General features: G+C 37.3%; 1 pseudogene; it reads left to right on the plus strand.

Moving 5' to 3' along the window:
• The first annotated feature begins 353 nt into the window (after nucleotides 1–353).
• Nucleotides 354–17,207, plus strand: part of LOC147496345 (uncharacterized) — a 33,060-nt pseudogene continuing 16,206 nt past the window's right edge.

The raw sequence follows: 17,207 nt of genomic DNA on the forward strand, positions 1-17,207 counted from the left end.
ATTACTTCACAAAGTAGGTTGAAGCTGTATCCTTGAGTCAGATTCAGTCTTTAGATGTCAAACGGTTCATCTGGCGTGATATTGTGTGCCGATTCGGAGTCCCAGCTGAAATGGTATCGGACAACGGACGACAGTTTGATTCTACTGAGATCCACATCTTCTGCAAATCCCTGAAGATACGACATAACTTCTCTGCACCCTACTATCCCTAGGGAAATGGACAGGCGGAAGCAACGAACTGTGTTATTCTTGACACGTTAAAGGAAAGGCTTGAATCAGCTAAAGGAAACTGGGCAAGACAATTACTAGGGGTGCTTTGGGCTTACAGGACAACCCCCCGTTGTTTAATAGGAATGTCACCATTTTCATTGGCATATGGAACGGAAGCGGTACTCCTAACTGAAATAATCGCTCCAAAAGCGTGCGCACAAGCCATCTCCACAGAGACGAATGTTGACATCTTGGCTCGTGACAAAGCCATGGTGGATGAGCTTAGAGATGAAGCCCTGCAGAATCTCATGACGTACCAGGACTCTATGAAGCGCAATTATGACAAGAAGTTGCTCGCACGAGCATTCAAACCAGGCAATTGGGTCTTACGTACAAGGCAAAGGAGTAACGAAGAACCCATCAGTGGGAAACTCGGTGAAAATTGGGAGGGCCCTTTTATAATTGAAAGGCTCGCATCCAAATGTTCTTATTTTCTCAAGAACTTGACTGACGATGTTCTAACCAAACCCTGGAATGCGTCTCATTTGCATTTATTTAACAAGTAAATTACTTATCATTAGTTCCACCAATAAATTTCATATACATTGTGCTTTCCTTCCATTTATCATGAATAAATTTCATTTCCATTTACATTGCATTTTAATTTCAAGTTGGTCACTTAGTTTTACATTTATTAAACCTGGGTGGTGAAGGCCATCCTGCACTTCAGTTTTGGCTTAAATGGTGCAGTGGGCCTACGCCTGGTATCATCGTTTGACAATGTATACCCAAGATCGATAATGTATCATTTTTGGTCTGGGTGTGATTGTTTAGATTACATCAAGCGTATACCCTTGGTGGCGAAGTCTAAGCTACACTCATATTTAAACCCAACTAATGAGGCACTTCTTGGTTGTTCGTTGGTCTCCACAAGAATCATCGATCTATTGGAGAATCTTTGCAATGTAACTACGCTTGTTCTTAAATGTTGGTTGGGCTAGAAGTCTTAAAGGCGAGATGACGAGAAGACTCAACCTTGTTGGTTTGTTTTGCCGCCATGGTTCAAGGCATGACCGTCCACCAATTGGTCAGCCACATAAAGCCTAGCTGTTCAAGACAAGCCCAAATCAAACCAACCAACAGGCCCATCCAAAAAAAACCAACAGTACCAAAAACCAATGAAGTTCACTGAAGTTCACCGAAATTCAATAGTGAACTTCCACTCCTGGAAAAAAACACCAAGCAGCGCATCAGGTCTATTCCATATGCTAACCTTCTACCACCAGCGACCAGCACTGGCACTGGCGACCGGCACGAGTTCAGGCATTTCCAACCGGTTCAGCATTTTCCCAACCGGGTCAGGCATTTTTCCAACCAGTTCAGGCATTTTTCCAACCGGTTTAGCATGCTTCCAGCCGGCTCAGGTGGTTTTCATGCCTGTTTAGGCGTTTTTCAGGCCGGGTCAGCATGTTTTCTTATCGGGTCATCTGTTTTCTCACCGGTTCTGCATGTTTTTTTATCGGGTCAAGTCGATTTTTTTCCCGGTCATTTTTAGGCCGGGTTACCCTCTTCCATGCCCATCTCACTCATCCCCACCTAATTTTTAAATATTTTTCACCACCCAACCAACCCTTTTTACTTTTCTCTTTTTAACTTAGTCCCTCATTGTCACACTTTTTCACTTAACTCCCTTTTTCACGTTTTCTTAATTCTTCAACATACCACCTTCATCTTCGTTTGCTCCTCTGTTGAAGAGGGGGCAATGTGTGTACCTTACATCATATTTCTGGTCCAAAGTGGACTCGTACTATGGATCGGGTGTGGGACCGGCGAACCCTACGTCATATTTCTAGTCTAGAGTGTATTTGGACCATGGACTAGGTGTGGGCCCAGCAGCGGACCAGCGAACCCTACGTCATACTTCTAGTCTAGAGTGTATTCAGACAATGGACTAGGTGTGGGCCCAGCAACGGACCAGCTTGGTAGCTGGTAAAAATATTGTGGATCATCCGGTTCTTTAATCCATCAAAGTTTACAACAGGTCCAGAGCTCATCCGGACGTCCCAAGTTCATGGACCCAATCCGTCCGTCCTGATCACTTGGATCCAGTAATACGATTTGCGGAAGCAAGAGACCCTAGTGCAATCCGATAAGATCTTGCACAAGGATAGAATGAAATCTTGGGGAATGATCCTATTTGAGAGGTAGGATCATACTAGGATTCATCAAGGAGGGCAATCTCCAAGAATCACTTTCTTGGCCACCAAGGCAGGAGATTGCTATATATACGGAGGCTTCTGCAGCCTCCAGAACTACGTTTTAAGAGACTTGATCCCGGATTCATCATTGGGTACATAGACAACCAGAACGTTGGTGCAGTCTCTCTTCTTCCAAAATACCTAATCCCATCTCTTTTGATCTTTCGGAAGCACCATTACATCGGGACTGTCGGGTTAACATTTTGCCCCGACAGTGGGTGTAGCACATGACGAAGTTTGTTTGTTCAAATGGTTGGCTGTGGGTGAAGAATGTCATGAGTCATGACACAAAATCTATATATATATATATACCCTATGTTGCACGGACGCAGACACAGACGCGCGATGCAGTTATATCTCAAAAAAATGGGACGAAGACACGACAAATGATGCAGAAAATAATTAATATTTATAATTTTATTTTATATAAATAGAACATTAAAAACTAAATTAAATGTATCAACATTCATAAATTCAAAACTATTCAAGATAAATAGCCACAAGATTAAGTTTAATATTTCCTAATCAAACTTTAAAAACATGTCAGAAGTCTTACCAAAATAAAAACCAGAAAAATTGAGTTTTTAGCATTATTTTGATTTATTTTATATTTTATTTGAGTCAAAATCTGTGTCCTGACCATGTTGGCCGCGTCCTGACTACGTCTTGACTTTGTTGACCGCGTCAAACGCGCATCCATGCCATGCCCGATGTGGACACAACCCTTGGTAGGTGCGTCTGTGCTTTAGAGGGTACACCCACTCCTAGCCTACTCCCATTCCTACCCACTCAACTCGCGAGATCAGCTCCAAATTAGACGGTCCAGATTAAAACAAAACAAAGAAAAGAAATAGAACCAACCCTTCATTCTCAATTTCGCGGCAACCAAAAGAAATAGAACCAAAAGAAAGATAACAAACAATCAATTCACAACCTCCATTTCGTAACCCACATTCTATTCTCCAGCAGCAATTTGCGCTTAACTCTCTCCAGACCAATTTCATCTACGCCCAATTCTCTCCAAACCCATTATCAGGTAATTTTGTGCTTATGCTTTTTTCTTTAATTGTTATTTTGGTGATGCAAATTTTGTTTTAGGAAGTGGGTGTATGGCATTGCTAGTTTAACTGAAAATTAATTGAGTTTTTCTTAAAGGTAGAAAATTTTAATCTTCGATTGGGGTTGCTCATGAAATTTTCAGTTTTTAGGTGTACGTTGCAATCATTTTGTTGTACGCTTAAATCACCGACATTAATACTAGGTCTGTAGATGAAGCAATATTTACTTGTGTATTTCAATATAGAATGGATTATGTTTCTATGGATTAAGTATGTCGTTCGATTGATAAGCTAAGTATAGGCTAGGATGTTTTTTACTTTGTCATTACTCTGACGTGTTATAAGTATTAAGAATTATACAGAAGCTGTTATTTTAATGGCTATCGAGATTGGAATGTTTTAATAGCGAAAAAGAGCATTGGAGTGTGTGTGTGTGTGTGTGTGTGTGTGTTTTTTTTTTTTTTTTTTTTTTTTTTTGGATATCCCAATTGTTGGTTCATTTTATGTATTTGTCAGGGGTATAAATGAATATGAATTAAGCAACCAATGGCAAGGTAGTTTGTCTTTATGAAATGTGTTTGACAACAAGACTGAGTTTGTGACCAAATCATAGATACAAATGGCTATGTAGTGATTGATTCATTGATTGTAATTTTGTAAAATTTTAAACAATCGAGTACAATATTCATTGATTTCTAATAAGCACACAAAAGTATAGTTTAAACCCCTTAATAGTATTCTAGTTATGCCAATTATATTTATAATAAATAAGAGTTACTACTGTTTACGTGTTTTTGTGCGTTTCAGGACTTAAAGCTGATTAGGTAACTAAATACACCACTTTTGCATGGGAAACGAGTCAAGATGATTGCTGAGGAAGTTCTACCTTCAAAGCCCAAGAATCATGGAGAAAGCCTTTTTTAAGCCCAGTCAAAGTCAATCCGGGGAGAAAAAGAGCAGAAAAGTCAACAGAACTTCATAAAGCCTTATATTTGGACTCGGGCCTCAGAATTGGACCTACTTTATGTAAAAACGACTGTCTTGAAATAAGATTTCCAATAGACCCTGTATTGCCCTAATCAGACTTGTTAAAGTAGATAAACAGGGCACTAAAATAATTTTGAGCAGCTGTGGCCTCTTTAGACTTAACCTAATGGACTTTGGGTTCGCTTTAGAGGCCCAAAGTCCCCCTTTTTGGCCCAAGCACGAAAATGTAAACCTAACCCTCTCCTATATAAATAGGGCTAAAGCAAAACTTAAGCTCTTCTCCTTACCCTTAGTTTATAATTAGTTTAGTTTAGTTCTTAATTTAGTTTACTTTCTTTAGGGTTAGAATAATTTAGTTTGTAGCCACTATTAATTCCCATCAATCAAAAGATTTAGATTACTTTCAATAATTGTTATTTAAATTATGTCTTCTATTCAATTCTTAATTAATAGGATTCCAATGATACAAGGCTAAACCTCCATTAGAGGAGGTTTATGAAGCCATGTGAGGATGATTAATTAGTAGTTAGTAATTGTTTTGTAAATAAGAACTTCAAGTTCTTCGTTATGAGTAACCAGAGATAGAGCTCATAATGGAGAACTAGAGTATAGAGCCACCACCAAAAAGATTTGTGGTGGAGCTACACTCACATGCTAGTGAAACCTCGATCCGAGAGGACTTGGTCTTCACTAGGGATCAACAAAAGCGATTCAATACTAACTAATAGTCAATCGAATTGCGTGGTAGATTAAACCCCTTATAATATCCTTCCTCATCAATTTAAATTCACTGTTTTGACCTCATATCTACTATTTTAACTCTCAATAGTAAAACATATTTGTCATCTAGATTCGTATCCCAAAAGTGTACGACTAGAGTGGGTGAACACGACTACTCTCCTATTTATTTCTATGATTTTGAGAGTATATTTATCTACTATTTTTCCATCATAATCCACTATTTCTTCATCTTACCATCACTGTTTCATTAAGATATTAAACCATTATATCAATGGCGCTGCTTGCCATCTTGCTTGATTACGTATTACGTGTTTAGATTAAAACTATGAAAAACTATTTTCATATTCTCTACTGTTTTTACTGTTCGTAAATTCTCAAATATTTTTGCTACTATTTGAGAGCATACGAGTTGTTCAACCAACTCACTGCCCTCTCGTGACCTGACCCTGAAAAATTCAAACCCTAGTTTTAACTCACGAGCGCACGCGCGCCCAAGATTACACATCGCGACCCGCACCCAATTTGCCTTACTAAGAAGTGCGCATGCGCCTTAGTTTAATTAGATAAAGTTCAATTTTTGCAATTAAGTATAATATTATCTCACGAGTACAGTACATTACTCGTATGCTACCAACCTCACGAGTACAGTACACTACTCGTATGCTACCAACCACAAAATTTTTAAATATTAATATTTTCATTCTATACGGTGTCTAGAAAACTTAAAGAATCGGGGCTCTCTAATTAAGGAATGTGCACGCACAGATAACCTCCCTCAATTCTTAAGTGGCCTGGCCATTAGTAAGCCCAACCACTACCAAAGCATGTTTCCCAGGCCTGCCATCCAAGCCCAAAGTAAAAAGCCTTACCTTAATTCTAAAAAATTATATAACTAATAAGGTTAATATTTTTACAAGACTTCACAATCCACACCGTGTACCCGGATCAGTACTCATATAATTGTTCAAAGTAACACTAGACGTGCTTCAAGGATGTTGAAGACACTATTTATACTCGTAGCAAGGATGCTCCAGGTAACACCTCTTTACATCCTTGACTCTACTATAAGAAGATTATATTTCTAGTAATAATCAGGCTATTTTTGCATGCTCATTAGGAATTGCCTATTAGACTTAAAACTTGCATGAGATTAAGATCTAGTACACATAAACCAGCCATATTAGTTTATTGTAGACGCAGAAATAATCGCCTATCTAGAAATTCACCAATCAACACACACACACAACAACTACACCCACCACCACTACATTTGTAGCAATGGGTGAAGAAATTGCAGAGGCCCTCTCTGATTTCTATAAGGCTTTAAACAATGGACCTTGAGTCTTGTATAATTCTTACAAATATTACGGGAGATTTTTGAATCCCCCATATATTTAATCTGCTACCTGTTTTAATGGGTTAGACCATGAGAAGCCTTATAAATACTTATGTAGGATACAACAAGTTCTTCCAACATTTCATCATCCTAACGTAAGACCTGAACAAATAAAGCTCAGGGTGTTTCCTTTCACCCTAGCTGACAAAGCGGCTGCTTGGCTAACATCACAAAAGCTGAACTTTGTCGACACATGGGAAAAACTAGTTGAACTATTTATGGAACAATTTTACCCACCACAGAAGACTGATGAGATGCTATCACATATTCATTTCTTTTGCCAAAAGCCTTAAGAATCCTTTTCTGAGGCTTGGAATCGTTTCACTGATCTTCTTGTAGAATGTCCCCATCATAATCTTGGTAAAGACACACTAGTTCGTGCCTTCTTCAAAGGCATATCCCAACATCATAAAGAGACTTTAGATATCATGAATGGCGGTAATTTCCTAGGTAAAGGAGCCACAGATGCATATAACTTTTTAGATAATCAATCTAAGAAAAGTAACAACTAGGGAGGTAACGATTGCTCCTGCTCCATTCCATATTCTTCTACAGCTAATGCAACCAATATGTTTGAGGTTAAACCAGATCCTGAACTTAGAACTTTAATTGAATCCCTCACTCATAAGGTAGATGCCCTTTCTGTCAATAAACAAGAAGTGAAACCCACTCCAGTCACGAATGTAAACTTTCCTCGTTGTAATTTCTATTTTAGTCTTGAACATTCCGATCATTATTGTCCTCTTGCCTATGAACAACCACCACCACAGGCAGAAGATGTCTGTGCTTTTAATTATATACCTAACACACCTTGGAGACAAAATCCCAATTTTAGTTGGCGTAATAATCATCAACAAGCAGCACCTCCAGGTTTTAGTAATCAAAACGTTAGGCCCACCAACAATTATAATCAATATCAACCAAGCCAAGGATAAGGGCAAGGTAATAATAATAATAATAATAATATAAGTTTAGTCCTGATTAATAGAAACTATCAAAATTCACCAGTTAATAATCAACGTGAAATAGTTCCTATTACATAACCCGTGGCCACTCAAACTGCCCAGCCCGATAGATTCGAACTACAAGCTCAACAACAGATTTTACTAGCCATCCAACAATCCATCCAACACCTATCCCAAGAAAAGACCCAAAAAAAGGCATGTTTCCAAGTCAACCCGTACCTAATCGAAAATCAACAAACACAGCCTTTGTATTAACCAATAATCCTAGTAATGAAAATTTAATATACGAAGAATTAAAGACCGTAACTACTCTCCATTCAGGGAAAGTAGTTGACAACAAAGTAATAATGCCTGAGGATTCCCCACAAATTGATAAATATAAAGAAACCTTACTAGATACCATAGTTCAAACTGAAGATCCTACACTTGTAGAAGTACCAGTTAAACCTCAACCTAAGGGGAAACCGATAAAACTAAAAGAAATGGGCAATAATCATATTGACCTTTATGCTAAATATAGGGAAAACCCCCCGTTTCTCCAGAGACTAGTCATGTTAACGAAGGACGATAATTTTGACGAGATTAAGGAAATTTTCTAAAATTTAACTATAAACCTACCTTTCCTCGATGCCATAAAACGTCTTCCAAAACATGCTAAGTTTCTTAAAGATTTGTGCACCACAAAGAGTAAAACAAATATACCTAAAGAAGCCTTCTTAATAGAACAATTTCCCTCTTTATCTGAGCATAACGGAATCGTTAAGTACAAGGACCCTAGTCGTCCCACTGTATAAAGCACCTTAGGCGATACTTTCACCATAATTGCTATTCTAGATCTAAGAGCAAGTTTTAACTTACACCCACTTTACTTTTATAAACAACTAGGTATACATGATCTAAAACCAACTAAAATGACTTTTGCAGTTAGCTGATCGTTCAATTAAATATTGATAAGCACCTAAAACTGTAATATTAAACCCCGAGAGACATAACATTTTGGTCAATTATGTGTTTAATAATCATGTAATAATTATATTTTCGTACTTTTGCAGGTTTCCGTAGTTAATGTGAATATGATAATAAAACATGCATTAAAGTACGAGAATACTGGAATTTTTGAAGTCTTCCCACTCAGCCCCAGTGAAGCCCAACAAAGGCTGACTAGAGCCAAAGTTTCCAAAGGAACAAAACCTGTGCGGAACGGGTCCACATGTAAAGAAGCAACAAACTTCCAAAGCTCATATCTTTCAAACCTGGACCCCGACGTCGGCTAGTGAACTACCAGAGCAACCAGGGCGACAAACTCTACGCAAAGACAGAAAGTTGTAAAAATGCCAAAATCGGTGCCACCACTGGACACATCATGTGGACCCACTCTGCGGGCCCAAAAGGCATGACGAGTCAGCATAGGCAGGTGGCAAGTGGTGGTCACAATTTGGTGCCACATTGCAATAGGAAAAGACACTTATCAATATCAATTCAATGTTTGAATTGAATTGAGGAAAGGGACAAAACATAAGGTGCAAAAAGACAAAGAACCAAATCAATTTAGATGAAGCGAAAACTTTGTGTTTCAAAGTTTTGAATGGATCAATTTGGCAAAAGGACGAAACCAAATTAATTCCTTCACGAGAGACCATCCTATATATATGAGAGGGGGATCTTCAATATTTCTGCTTCAGCATTTTATGCTTTAGCCTTGCTCAGTAGTTAGTTAGCTTTAATTTATCATTTGTAGTTTCATTCCAGTACTTTACATTCCGTCATTTTCTCTTCTAGTAGCTTTAATACTGTAAGTTATTTCTTCTTAATAAAAGTCATTTCTTTTCAAGTTTAATTCTTGTCCTGTATTTACTTAATTATTGTATACATCAAGTTTAATTATTCCTCCAATGACCATGAGCTAATTCCCCCCTCAGGGGGAGGGTTATGCTACTTGTGTGAGAATCTGGATTGACAGTTTAATGTTATAGAATTACTGCTTAGGAATTAGGTGTAGATTATACATCCGGTCCCAAAATGATTGAGATTGTACAAATTTGGAGTGCTGATGCTCCAAAACAGTCTTGCGAGAGACCCAAAATGTCTCGCGAGCGACTCTTTGGTGTCAGACAGCTCTCCAATTTGTCCAGCTGATGTAGAATCGAACCAGGAGCTGAAATGATATTCCAGAGATGAAATATTAGTTCAACTCCTTATGCTATTGCGATGCAACTCAGAGATGTGTGCATTTTGCTAGGGATCGATACTCGTCGTATTCTCGAGTTTGTCTATGAACTTGAGACGGATTTGAGCTATAGTGATGTGGTAGTATAAACTGTTGAAAATGATTCTTGCATGAGTATGATTAACCCTCTCCCTATTTCTCTATCTTTGTTTATTTACGTCGAAATCACCGTTATTTATTTACATTACTTGCATTACCGTTAAATTACTTAAACCAACTAAATAACCTAAAATCCTACTCACCAAAAGTTGTGCCACTACACGCCGAAGGACTTTGGACATTTAAACGTAATAACTGGAATACATCAAACAAAACCCCCTCCCCTATCCCCTCATCTTTTTAATTTCCATTTTTTTTACGATAATAACGTGTTACGAACCTGTTGCCCCAACTTTTTCTACTAATAGATATCTGTGAACCAGATCTTGTTTATTTTTATTAGCACAGTCTAATTATTCAGTAGAAACTTGAAGTACTGAACTGACAAAAGAGTCTCGGACAAGACTATATTAGTAGCGCGCGAGACTAACCTGGAGTATCAACACTCCGATTTTCAGGTACATGCCACTTTCTTTCTCAGTACTATTTTGGACTCTCTAGTCCTGTTTATCCACCATCCAGTAAGTTCACGAGCTCGGGAGTTAATTCGATCGTTATACGAGGAATTGCGGGACTCCAGATTTCGAATTCTTCAACTCCTCAAACTTTGTCGAGGATATTATTTGGTTGTTTGCTATAACTTGTTTTACCTCGCATGTTTGTGTGTTAGCATGAGAACTTTTTGCATGTAAATGCTTAGAATATTTTTGTATGTGTATATTACATCAATTCACGTACGTGGTATTCATTTGCATGAGTTCATTCTCGACATTCCCCTAGCTCACATATAGTTACACGTATCAGTAACTATTGATTATTGCATGCATAGGACATATTTCTATTCACGTATAAGTAATATAGAGTTGCATGTGTAGACTTCCTATGTAAAACTAGCATATGTTAATTGTATGTTTAGTTTCTATTTTGGTATCTATCGTTTTTTTAATTGCATGTTCCGTAATCACATTTCCATAATACATTAATTACATAAACCCAAAATATAAAATATAAATAAAAAAATAAAAAATAAAAAAATCCTAATAATTAAAATTTCATCATAATCATCTTAATAATACCCCGCATAATACACCATCATAAATCATCACCCTATTCCATCAGTGTCTAGGAAACTTGAAAAATTGAGGTTGCCTAATTAAAGAAGGTGCTAGCACGAACAACCTCCCTCAATTCTCTCAGGTGACCTGGCTGCTGGAATATTCACACGTTATCCTAGCTTACCTGCTCAAGTTAGCAACAACTTAGGAAGATGTGCTTCACTTTCCTCCTTCCTTAATTCTAAAGTCTCCTGTCATAATTTGTTCCTTATGAGCCTAGAATTAAAACTTGTGTTTGTATGAGACTACTGTCTGGTACTAATAAGGAATTAGAACTTACATATCATCGTCGGAAATACAATAAACAACTGCTTATGCTATCTCCTAGACATAGTTCCTTCTTTGTAAACCAACCTCGTCAAATATCTTCGTTGCCATTATCTCCCTTAGTTATGGCTCAAGAAAATCCCACAGTCGAGAAACCCCTTTCAGACTTCTATATTGCCTTACAGGAAGGACATGCTTCCTGCATTAAACTCAGTGAGATTGCAGGAGATTTTCGCATTCCGCCAAAAAAATTTGGTTTGTTACCTGTTTACCATGGTCTAGACCATGAAAAACCATACAACCACCTTCATCGAATGCAACAAGTAGTCACCACTTTCCGCCATCCAACCGTTACCAACGAACAAGTCTTGCTTAGGTTGTTTCCCTTCACCTTAGCTGATAAAGCTTTAGTTTGGCTCGCAGGACAAGCTCCGCAATCCATTGACACATGGGCCAAACTCGTACAAGCATTCATGATAAAGTTCTATACTCAGAAGAAAACTACAAAAATGCTTCAGAAGATTCAATTCCTTCGCCAACACCCCCAGGAATCCTTTTCGGAAGCATGGAGCAGATTTACTGATCTGCTTCTCGAATGTCCCCATCATCAACTTGACACCGCTGTATTAGTCCATTCATTCTCTGACCATCAAAAGGAAACATTAGATATCATGAATGGCAGTTGTTTCATAGACAAAGGCGTTACTGAAGCATACACTTTTCTTGAGAAACAGGCTTCACGAAGCACCCATTGGGGTAACATTGATTCTTCCAGATCTTCTAATTAAAGACACTCCTACCAAGGTTTTGTCTATGTTCGAGGTCAAACCCAATCCGGAATTAAAAACTCTGATCGAGTCCCTAACCAAAAAGGTCGATGCTCTTTCGGTTCAAGTAAATGATCAAAAACCCAAACAGGTCATGGCTGCCAATACTTCCCAATGTCCTCTTTGCTTAAGTCTGGAGCACACCGATTCTTACTGTCCCTTGGTAAATGAGTGCCCTCCCTAACTATTTGAAGAGGCTTGTGCTTTCAACATCCCTAATGCACCTTGGCGACAACATCTGAATTTGGCTTGGGCCCCCTGACCGGCCTCTTTTTGTGTGTGTAGATGAGATGATGGTATATGTATGATGTAGATAGATGATGGTCGTTGAACAAAAAGAAGCGTATCAAACCTAATTATCCCTCAATAAGTAAAGGATGAGTAGGGTATCATTCCACTTTTAAGTGTATGTTTATATGAAGGACATGACTGGAAAGGGGGTTTGAGGGATTAAAAACTATAATTGTAGAGATTTTAGATTCTAATGCTAAACTAAACTAAACTAACTAAACTTCTACTAAAACTAAGAATTGGAAATAGGGAGAGAATATGAGAGAGATAGATTCAAGAGATTCAAATCCACCAACGCTTTTGATTCAATGACTTTTTGCTTCATGTTGTTCTCCAAGTAGACTACAATCGGGCAATCGAGCGAAAGTGCCTTTTTTAGGTGAAACATCGTTAAACAATTAACTCTACTTAAGGTTGTTCCTATGTTCATTTTACTAGTATCTTCTTTCCTTTTATGTGAGCTTGGTCAGCTATTCAATGAATCACCATCTAAGGCAAACACAAGGAATACTTCCCTTACTCTAAAACACTACACAATTAGAAGAAAAGTAGAGAATAATAATATAATATTCAATTACAATAAATAAAACTCTATTCTAGCATTATATTCAATTGCAATAAATAAAACCCTAAACTAGCATGATATTCAATTGTAATAAATAAAAACCTTAATCTATACTTCCATCCCCTGGTGTGGGCAATGGAACTAATAACTAAAACATAAAGAACTAACCTCGATTGAAGAACACCATAAACCGGAAGAATCATTAAACCTTAAGCACCGGGCTTCATCTCCTCCCTTTGAAGGAGAAGATTAGCCTTCCATATAGAAGGAAGAACACCGAAGAACGAGAAGAAGAAGAGTCGAAGAACATAAGACTAGAAAGACTAATTTATTAAGACTCGAATAGTTAAAACCGATCTTTTATTATTAATCTCTCTCCCTCATGTTCTGGAGACAAGAATATAAGTGAATTGGCAATTTACATGAGGCACTTATGTCCTCTATTTATAGGGGTTACAATGAGCTCTAGAAGCATTCCAAACCGTCATTTGTTTCCTAATACAAATAGACTTATTTCAGAGTCCAACTTCATCTCCAAAACTGAAAAAGAATTGGCTACAGTGTCGATTCATGCGTCTGGACGCACTATTCATGCGTCCCAGACTTAATCAATGCGTCTGGACGCTCGATCTATGCATCCCAAACGCATGGTCGCGTCTGGATGCATGATAGTCGCGTCTCAAACGCGAGACTCTATTTTTCCACCTTTGGTATATTTTTCTTTCCTCTTTTGCGGGTTTTGGTCTAAGCAACGAATCCTTTGGCCTTGGGTTTCCAAATAGGCTTTAAAATAGGTCTAAGTCACATCTTTAATAGCTTCAATTCCTTGGCCTTCTCCATGATTGTCCACGTGCTTCCCATGTGATCCTTAATGCTCTGAATTGCTCCATTTTATCTCTTTTTCTCTAATATTCTACAAAACTCTCTTTTTCACGTGTAGAATCTTAAAACATAACTTACAAACACTATTAGTCCACTAAGATGGCTAAACAAGTGGCATAATCGAGGGTTAAATTACACTTTTTGAGCACTTATCACAACTCCCAACTAGCCTTTTGCTAGTCTCTTAGCAAATAAGATAAAAAAATAGATAAGTGATCAAAATTACATCCTAAAAAATAAAATCCTAACTCACTTTCGCAGGCATCACGATTGCATTTACCATATGCAACAAGGCTTTAAACCTTTAAGTTCCCCAAAAAGGACGAGTTATAGTCTCGTGAGGGTTTTCAGGTGATATACCCACAAAATCAATCAATAGCATGATAGTATTTTTCAGAGAGAGAAATTCCTTACCCACTTAGTGCTTACTCCAATAGAAAGTCTCCATTGCTGACTACATTGCTACAAAGACTCATAGATTATGATGGGAGATAGTAAAAATTGACAAAATTCTCAATCAAGGCTTATGTGTGTACTTAGTCAATCTCTTATACTCTCCTATCCAAGAAACGGAATCCCTAGTTTACTATAGGTAGATAATCTTGACTTTCAATCCTCACCGGTCATACTCTCAAAAAAGAATCTCTCAGAAGATGGTCTACTATTTTACCTCATGTATGTGGGGAAAAGAATAGTGAATACAAACATCCCACATACTACCTTGAAAAACGGATTTCTGGATGAAATTAGTCTCATGGAAAGAATGTCAATCACATATGAAGTGTCGGGTCCTTCACTTTAGCATCCTCTCACCTATTCTAGACTTCGTACCATACTGTAATGATAAGTCATGGCTTGTAACTTGGCTTGGGTATTGGTTTATGAAGGAAAGGCAAAAAGGATTCGAAGGTTGTTTCTGAAAACACTAAGGGTTTTGCTTCTTTCTTTGGAAGATTTCTTCAAATTCTGTATTGCAGAAAAAATTCTTCCTTTCTTTTAGCTTTTCCATCCATTATGTTCAACTTTTTATTTTTTTATTTTTTTATTTTTTTATTTTTTTTTATTTTTTTTATTTTTTAAAGCTCAGTGGTATATCCTTGATTAGTACTGGATATGCTTGTTTTCCACTAACTTCTTTCACTTTGAACAAAATGATGGTCTTCATTGTATCTCTCTGATATTTCCTTGTAATCTTCCTTTTGTGGTCTTTGTTCCTCCTTGTGCCCCTCGTATTCTCAGAAACATATGGGTATGGCTGATAAAGATTTTGGCTATACTCCTTGTCTAGAGTTGGGTAAAAGATAAAGGGTTTTGGAAGAAAATGGCTTATTGTAAGGCTCAAAAGGGTTTAATATGATGGTGCTACTAGGTGGGATAAAGGCTGAATGGGTTCACTACTTGACTTATCAGTATGATACTCTGTTTCGAATAGACTACAAGACCTAATGGCTATCTCCCCAGTTGATGTCACTTCATGATTAACCAAATCAACAAATAATGAGACTATATTACAACGACATAAAGAACTGAAAGATGTTGAGTCACTAAGACTCGGATTTTTCATAAGAACTCTCCAAAGAATGGGTATAAAGCTCAAGTCTCATGGGCTAAGTCTAAAAATTCTACTTCCAGTTTACTAGGAGTTTAAATCTCTCTTCTAGCAAAAGTATACAAAACTGATCAAGTATTGTGGTGGTGCCTTGATAAAGAATTCTATCAACAAGAACTATATCCGAGCATAATAAATAGTCTAAGCGGTAATGAAATCAATAATATCAACTATCTATCAAACTCAACACTAAGCAATATAGAATATATATCCCAGACTCATCATTAAAATTCATTTTTCTCATGCTACTGATATAGAAACAAAAATATTTTTGTTTTTGAAAACTAATTTTCGAAATTCATTTCTCAAGTACTTCTCAAGTACACCCTCCCCCTACTTATGTATGCATTGACCTCAATGTATAAAGAAGTAAATGAAATGGATGAGAAAAAGGTAGGATATTACCATTGATGCCGAATATCAGAATTAGTTTAAGAAACAAATTTTTAGGTCTTTTTACGTCAGATCCCCAAGACGTATGATAAGAGACCAAAACTGTAGTTTTAACCCCTTAGCCATCATACTTTTAGACCAATTATGTGAGTAATAATTAAGAGTTAATACTGATTAAGTGTTTTTTATGCATTTCAGGCTTCAAAGTCCATGATGTGCAAAAATGTGCCACTTTAGCGAGATAAAGGAGCAAAGGTCGGTTGCTAAGGAGTTCCGTGATTAAAGGCCAAGATTCAAGAAGACAAAGCCTTTGTAAATCCCGGTCAAAAGCTGAAAAGTCGACGCGGGCAGAAACAGCACACAAAGTCAGCAGAACTTCCGAATTGGACTCAGACCTTGGAATTGGGCCTACCTTATGTCAAAACGACCGGCTTGGAAAAAGCTTTCCAATGGTCTAATCCTTGACCCAATCAGAGGAGCAGAAGTGGACGAAAAGTCTATTGAAGCCAAATCCAACTGAAGAGCCCTTTTCGGACTGAAAGAATTGGGTTTTGGGCCCGATTTTTCGGCCCAAAACATGGCTCCAAGCCCATGCACGATTTTTGGATCTGAAAGTATAAAAACAAAAGTTTGATTCTTTGTAGATAAGGAGTTAGGTTAGAAAATAAATTAGGTTAGGATAAGAATAGTAGCCATTAAACCTTAGTTATAGATCTAGTTTTAGATTAATTAATTAGTTTTTATTCTTGTTTTAAATTCAATATTACATTATTGTATTGATTTTTATTAGATTAATAAATTAGTGTTCTTGATAATCTAGTTCATTTTCTTTACTTAATTAGTTTAATTCTTAGATTCAATAGTTGTCTTAATTAGATTGAAATAATTCTTGCATGAGTAGTTGCTATTGAAGTTTAAATTAAGCAAATTTCAATATTTATATCATGTCTTGTTCGAATTTGATTAGGAATGATAACGTGATGATTCTCGGCTAAACCTCCATTAGAGGGGGTTGCGAAGCCTTGATGAAGGCTTGATTCGTGTTAATGTTGAATAGTCGTAATTTCCTTTCCACTCTAGAAATGATTAGTTCACCATGAGAATGGGTGTAATCGTTCACATGCTAGTTATGAATTGGTAGAAATGCCATGTGTAATTAGGGATTAGGAATAACCAGTTGATTACTCGAAGCGATTCAATTCGATTTCGACGATTAAATTCGTTAGTGGATTAAGTTGAGCTAAGGTGGAATCAATCCCCCCTCTAACTCCTTATCATAGAATCGACGTAGTATTCCCATAGTTGCTTAAATAGTCG

This window comes from Coptis chinensis, chromosome 5 (assembly GCF_015680905.1).
Source record: "Coptis chinensis isolate HL-2020 chromosome 5, ASM1568090v1, whole genome shotgun sequence".
NCBI lineage: Eukaryota > Viridiplantae > Streptophyta > Magnoliopsida > Ranunculales > Ranunculaceae > Coptis > Coptis chinensis.